The sequence below is a fragment of the Arvicanthis niloticus genome, chromosome 1 (genome assembly GCF_011762505.2).
Source record: "Arvicanthis niloticus isolate mArvNil1 chromosome 1, mArvNil1.pat.X, whole genome shotgun sequence".
NCBI classification, from domain to species: domain Eukaryota; kingdom Metazoa; phylum Chordata; class Mammalia; order Rodentia; family Muridae; genus Arvicanthis; species Arvicanthis niloticus.
This window is the reverse complement of record NC_047658.1, coordinates 29831485-29838182: the sequence shown is the minus strand read 5'-3', so window position 1 is coordinate 29838182 and position 6698 is coordinate 29831485. Positions and strand designations below refer to the sequence as shown.

At 42.1% G+C, this 6698-nt stretch overlaps 1 long non-coding RNA gene across 1 annotated transcript; it reads right to left on the bottom strand.

Annotated features, from left to right (window-relative positions):
- Positions 1-484: 484 nt before the first annotated feature.
- LOC143442491 (uncharacterized) lies at positions 485-3125 on the bottom strand. The gene is made up of 2 exons (XR_013110728.1): positions 2693-3125; positions 485-1078 (listed from the first exon to the last, which is right to left on the bottom strand). It is a non-coding gene; the product is annotated as an uncharacterized LOC143442491 (long non-coding RNA).
- Between the last annotated feature and the right edge of the window lie 3573 nt (positions 3126-6698).

Sequence of the window (6698 nt, the reverse complement as noted above, 5' to 3'; positions counted from 1 at the left end):
CTCCCTTCAGCCTCTTAAATGCTGGGATTACTAGCATGCACTACCACATCTGGCTTTGTTTGATTTTTAAACTGAATTTTTAAATTGAGACAATTCTAGATTCACACAGTTTTGAGAAACAATACTGAGAACTTCTACTTACCCAATTTCACCCTAGTTTGCAAAACAAGTTTGTGAAGTCACAACAGGATGTTGATATTAGAGCCTATAAAACCAGCAACTTTGTATTTCCCAGTTTGTATACCCCCATGTGTACATTTAATTCTTTGATTTGTATCACACATATTGGTTCATGTATCTAGCACTAAAATTAAGACAGAGAACATATAAAAACTAAATTTGTCTTAAATGCTACATAAAACATAACAGTTGAACCCTTAATCCCGGGTGATGTGATTTTTAATCTGTTCTTATTGTGTAATATGCTGAGAACTGTAAGAAATATCTGACCGCCGCTGAGAATAGGCCACTCCAGACCATGCGGTTCTAAGGGGGAGAAGGTTTATTCAGGAGATGGGGCAAAGGTGGGGAGAGAAGAGAAGTAGAGGCCAGCCATGACCACGTGGAGAGAGAGGAAGGTGGGGAAGGGGACAGAGAGGAAGAGGGTGTGGGACAGAGAGGGAGAGGGTGTAAGAGCGGGAGTAAGAGAGTAGGAGAGCAAGAGAGAGAGGAGGGGGCAAGCAGCCCCTTTTATAGTGGATCAGGCTACCTGGCGGTTGCCAGGTAACTGGGGAGGTGGAGTTTAGACGGAATACTAACATTCCACGGTTTTGGTTTAATTAAAAAAGAAAAAATTAGAAAGAGGTGACTGTGAAGCAGGAATAGGGACACCGTGATATCTGGCTACTTCCTGCTGGCATTGGGGGCGACGTGTCTCTAGGGGAAACACAGAAGAATGGGTATGGGGATGTTTGTCCAGTCTTAGGAGAGTTGGCTGTTTCCTGCTGTCCAGGATCTATGGAGCCATCTGAGGACAGGTCAGAAGGAACAGGTCCAGTAGAAGCAGCTGTGTATGTGACAAGAGATGGAGCATCTGGAGGTTGCTTCTCTGGAGTTGTTCTGGATGTGCCTGCCTGGACTTGACAAGATGTAGGGAATAAGATTAAGTATATTTGGGGGAAAGAAAATTTTCTAAGATGTACATTTGAAACCCAGAGGGATCCCACCCTTTGGAATAGGTAAGTGGGAACTTTTAGGCAGATATACTTATCCAGATGGCATCCATTTGGTCCCTGAAAGGTAGATTTGGGGGGGGGGGGGGTTTCCTGTAGCTTATAAGTTTACAAAAGAGATAACAGCATGAGTTAATAACATAAGCAGTCTTTAAGATGAACCTTTGTTAGATCGTATAGTGGCATGTTTCATTAGAGGTAGGCGAGTTTATAGGAACTCAGATATTAGGACAGTGGCATAGCAAGAAGAGGAAATAAGAAGCATTTAATTGATGGCAACTGAGTTTAATTAATGAGGTAACAGATAATATCTGTGAAAGCTTAGCTGTCAATGTAGTCAGAAGTCTGAAAGAGTAAACAATAATCTAGCAGTTATATATTATTTTTAAAAAATGACAGAGTCCACTAGCCAACAGTTCCCGTGGTCTCCATAGTCTCTTGGGCAAAGTCAGTTTGGCTTCCAAGCACAGAAGATGTAGGGCTTTTTCTCTGTGGAATGGATACGCGTGACATGAGAAATGACTTACCTTGGTTTAGCCAAGTCATTTGACTCACAGCATCCAGTTTAGCCCACTGCATTTGTTAGTGACCGTATCATCGCATGTAATCCATGCTGTATCTTCTAGGTGTCCAAGTCTTCTGAAACCATCTTGGGTCAACCGTGACAGGCTTTGGGAGTTCCGTCGGCCATAAACTTAAATATAGTATTAGCAGACTTTTGACAAGATTGAGAGCCATAAGGTTTGGTTGTAACTGAATAGAATAGCAGTAGTAAAAATCTATTAAGACAGGATAGGAAAGAGTTTTAAGTAGCTTTGGCAGGTTCTGTAGGTAGAAAAAAGCACATTTTAGTATTAGCAAGAAAACATTTGGATAGGAACAGAATAAGAAAGCTGGCAATAGTGGCATACGATCAAATGGCTGGAAAGCTGGGACTATGGGCCCGCAGCTGAGGGCATAGGTCAGGTCCGCTGTGGCGGTAGGGCGGGACTTCCTATTAGCAGCTGGAAGTCACTGCCCAGTGCCTTTGGCGGCTAGTCTGCACTCACTTTACAGGTCCCGGGCAGAATGCAAGAAGTAGACCCAGAGCAGAGCTAAGGAACAGAGGGGAAGGGAGCAAGCAGGGTCCTGGACCGGCAAACCGGCTGGACCAAATGGTCACAGCCAGCCGCAAATGACAGAGAAGGCAGACTGACCCTTGGGGGAGACACGCTAGGGACTAGAGCTTGGAGCCAGTGCTCCTGCGAGAGAGAACAGTCTGTCCAGGCCCGGCCTGGGGTACTCAGCTGCAAGAAACAAGAGGAGAGGGGATGTGTCTCACCCAAGAGTTCTAGAAGGAGGGTCAGGGAAGAGAAGGGTTAGCTCTGAGCTCAAGAAATCTTTCGTGGGACCATGAGGATGGTTACTCTGATCAGTGGCGGATGGCTAAAAAAAAAACCTGGGGTGGGGAACAGGTAAAACACATGGAGAGATTAGAGCAAAAGTAGATGAATGATTGGATATAGGGAACTTCCATTTACCAGACAGCAGCGGTGGAAATTAACGCTAACGCGGTTGGTGATGGCAGATAGCAGCGATGGAGTCCACGCGGTGCAGAAGTGATGGTGGCGGCAGTAGTAGAGGCAAGCCACGTGGCATAGGTCCCTGGCCTCCGCATCTAGCGGCTTCGGTAGCACGCGCAGCACAGCAAATCCCCGAGTTTTTGTATCCGAGTCACGGCACCATTGTAAGAAATATCTGAGCTCCGTTGAGAATAGACCACTCCAGACCATGCTGTTCTAAGGGGGAGAAGGTTTATTCAGGAGATGGGGCAAAGGTGGGGAGAGGAAGATGGTAGAGGCTGGCCATGACCACGTGGAGAGAGAGGAAGGTGGGGGAGGGGACAGAGAGGCAAGAGGGTAAGAGAGAGAGTAAGAGAGTAGGAGAGCAAGAGAATAAGAGAGAGAGGAGGGGCAAGCAGCCCCTTTTATAGTGGATCAGGCTACCTGGCGGTTGCCAGGTAACTGTGGGGAGGAGCATACCTGGCTGTTGCCAGGTAACTGTGGGGAGGAGCATACCTGGCTGTTGCCAGGTAACTGGGGAGGTGGAGTTTAGACGGAATACTAACAAGAACTACACTGGTCTTTCATATAGTTTTTCATTTCCAATCTACACCTCCCTGCATTCTCTGTTTCCAAATCTTGGCCTTATTTCTCACAACAAGAAATCTACTTTCTGTTCTTAAATACATGCCATTTCAAAAGCATTATATAAAAGGTATCAAACAGTGTATCATCATCCTGAGACTAGGCATGTATGACCATGTCTAAGTTTGTTGAGGATAATCAGCAACTTTTAAAATATCTATGATCAAAGAGAAGCACAATTCAACCACTCTGGAAATAGCCACTTAGCTTGAGGGTCAGGTGGCTGCATTCCCCTTGACTGACATCCACTGTAAAAGCTTGTGTTGCTTGCATCTGGATAACTGGACCCCCTACCCTAACACCCCTAAGGCCTTCTTCTCATCCCTCTAGTCCTACTCTCTTGCCAATGAATCCTTTTATTATGCTGAGATGGGAAGTCACTGCTAGAATTAGAAAGGAAAATACCGAAAATACCAGCTGCTTTTGTCCTCCAGGAAGAACTCTTGCAGACTAATTATAAGCCTGCTGCCTCCTGCCCCCATGCGACTCAGACCATAGCACCTGCGCTACTGAGCTGAAATATTTTTAGGATCTGGAATCTCCCACTGGCTCTTGTCTTGCATTAAATACCTTCATTACACATTTTTTTTTTTTTTTTTTGTAAAAGCTTTCTCCCTGATCCCTGATTTCCAGCTAACCTCTCCTGCACAAAACAGCCAAATTTATCTCCCTGGGACCCAATTCTAATAATATAATATCCTTGTTCCAAATTTGTCAAGCAAAAGACCTATAGTATATGTAAATTGCATCCAAATCCTCCCATCCAGTCCTAAAGTTTTTAAAGGTCCTTAAGAAGCCACAGGCACAGATATTTTAGTTTAAGTGACCTGATTTCTCTAGCCATTTAACCTGGAGAAAAGCCACAGCACTCATCCCTTAATCAACCTCCTACCACCAAACACCAAGACATTACCTAAACTTCCTGAAGAAATTTTGCAACCCCCACAAATTCCTTTCTGGCAATTCTAACCCTTAAGGTAAGAATAGTAAGGATTAAAGCCTTTGAAATATGACTCGGTTACATACCTGGAGTGTTCATATATAAAGAAATCCGTGACCTCTAAAAAAGGGGGTGGGGGGAGAGAGAGTTGTCTTATCCCTTTATGTGAGAAGACAAGATACAGCAAAGATGGTTGTTTAAAGCCAGAAATCAGGACCACTCCAGACACTTGCTTGCAGGAACTGCACCCAGGAAATAGAAGAATTAACTTCCATGGATTGTAACTTACCCTGTTACTGTATTTTGCTACATGAATTAAATACTGACCAATGTAATTAGAGTCCCTAGGTAAAAACAGTGCATGTTCTTGCAACCTGTCAAGGGGGATGTTTAGTTTCAGACCCAGAACAAGGGACTGAGGTGCATATTTTACATATCAAAGCTGATCTGGTTTCCAGTTCTCCCAACATCCCTAAGTTTCTAGTGGCAAACCCTGCCCATAATCTTGAACTTTCCAGCCCAGGGACTGGGCTGCCCTTTCCCAACAGTCTCTTCCCTATATAATCCAGACATTTTCGTCTCTTGAGGTCATTTGATGCCTCACTGTAGTTTGGATTTGGAAAATCTTAATGATTAGAGATGTTGAGAAAAATTTCAAATAACCTCCCCCTCAGATTCCAATGCTAGACAGAATATGATTCATTTGTATAATAGCTTGTTATTGTTGTACCTACTCTAGCTCCCACAGTCGCTGATCATTTGTACAGAAATAAAAAATATCTATTCTTATCTTTCATAAATTTTTTAATTGTGCTGCTTTTGTTTTTTTTGGCAGTAAACTTTAGTTTTGTATACACTTTCATCAATCCATCTTTTACTAGATAAATACTTTGTGTGTGTATGTGTGTATCATTCTTTAGGTTATAATTTTACTATTTTGACATAGTCTACTGATACACACAGTTTGAAACGATTTAATGAAGTTCAATGTATTTTTCTCTTTTATTAGCTGTGTTTCTTGATAGCACATTTAAGAAACTATTGCCAAAACCAACGCTATTTTCTTTGTCTTATTTATTCTAAAAGTTTTACAGTTCTAGGTCTTATATTTATTGTTTTGATTCAATCTCTTAGCTGATATGGTATGATAAAACATAATAACAAAGAGAAGTTTGGAGAAAAAAGTGTTTATTTTACTTATACTTCCATATCACAGTTCATTATGGAAAGTGGTTGGGGTAGGAACTCAAACAGAGCATAAATCTGGAGGCAGGATCTTTCTTTCAATAGCTTCTTCAAACTACTTTCTTATAGCACCCATGACCACCAGCCCACTCACTCTGGGCTAGGCCCAATAATATCAATCACTTATTAAGAACTACAGAAATGGAAGGCAATACAGAAAAAGGATTGGAATGTGCTAGTTCAAGCCACTGTGCATCTATGAAGCAGAGAGAAAGCTGAAGCCTCAACAGAAAGTTAAGACAAGTGGCCTTGGAGAAAAGATACTGGTACAGAATTGCCTGTAGGCAATCTTGTGGGAACATTTTTTTTTTTTTTTTGATAGTCTCTCTTTTCAGATAAGGCTAGTTTGTGTCACATTGATATAAAACTAGTCAGAACACCCATTAAATATCATTTTTTTTTATGTTGTGCTCAGTTCAATTCAGTCATTTGAATTTGAATATCCAGCTTATCAGTACTATGGGGTTGTAAAGACTGTCATTTTCCTAACTGACTGTTTTGGACACCCAAATATTATTTGATCACAGATGAGAAACTTTCAGATGTTAGATTAAAGGACATGTAGTATTACAGAATGAATAGTACAATTCAGAATAATGGGTTATTGTCTCTTATCGGAAGAGAAACAGATCAGCAGAGCGCCAGAAACCATTAAGTAGGTGACAGGACACAAGAACTGCATGCAGAAATGGAAGGACAATACAGAAAAAGGATTGAAATGCAGCTAGTTTAAGCCACTGTGCATCTATGAAGCAGAGAGGAACCTGAAGCCTCATCGGAAAGTTAAGATAAGTGGCCTTGGAGAAAAGACACTGGAAGCCATACCCATCGACCAAGCCTGCAGTTCTGGTACATCTCAAATTCAGTTGGGATTCTAATGAGACAGTAACTCCTTTAAAGGAGATCTATATTGTAACTTCTGGTGACATAGATTGATTTGGCCAGATAGCATAGTATGAGCAAACATGTTGTAGAAAAGTGAGTTGGAGGTCTAACAACAGGGAACAAGCATGTCACAAAGGCTAGGGACAAAGTATCATAGCTCTGAGGTAGGAAACAATAGTGAGAAGTCATGGGCATATGAGAGGATCAGATCCCAACACAGTGAAAAGTTCAAGGTGGAAGAAGCTTAGTTCAGGCAGTGAAAGGTATAGT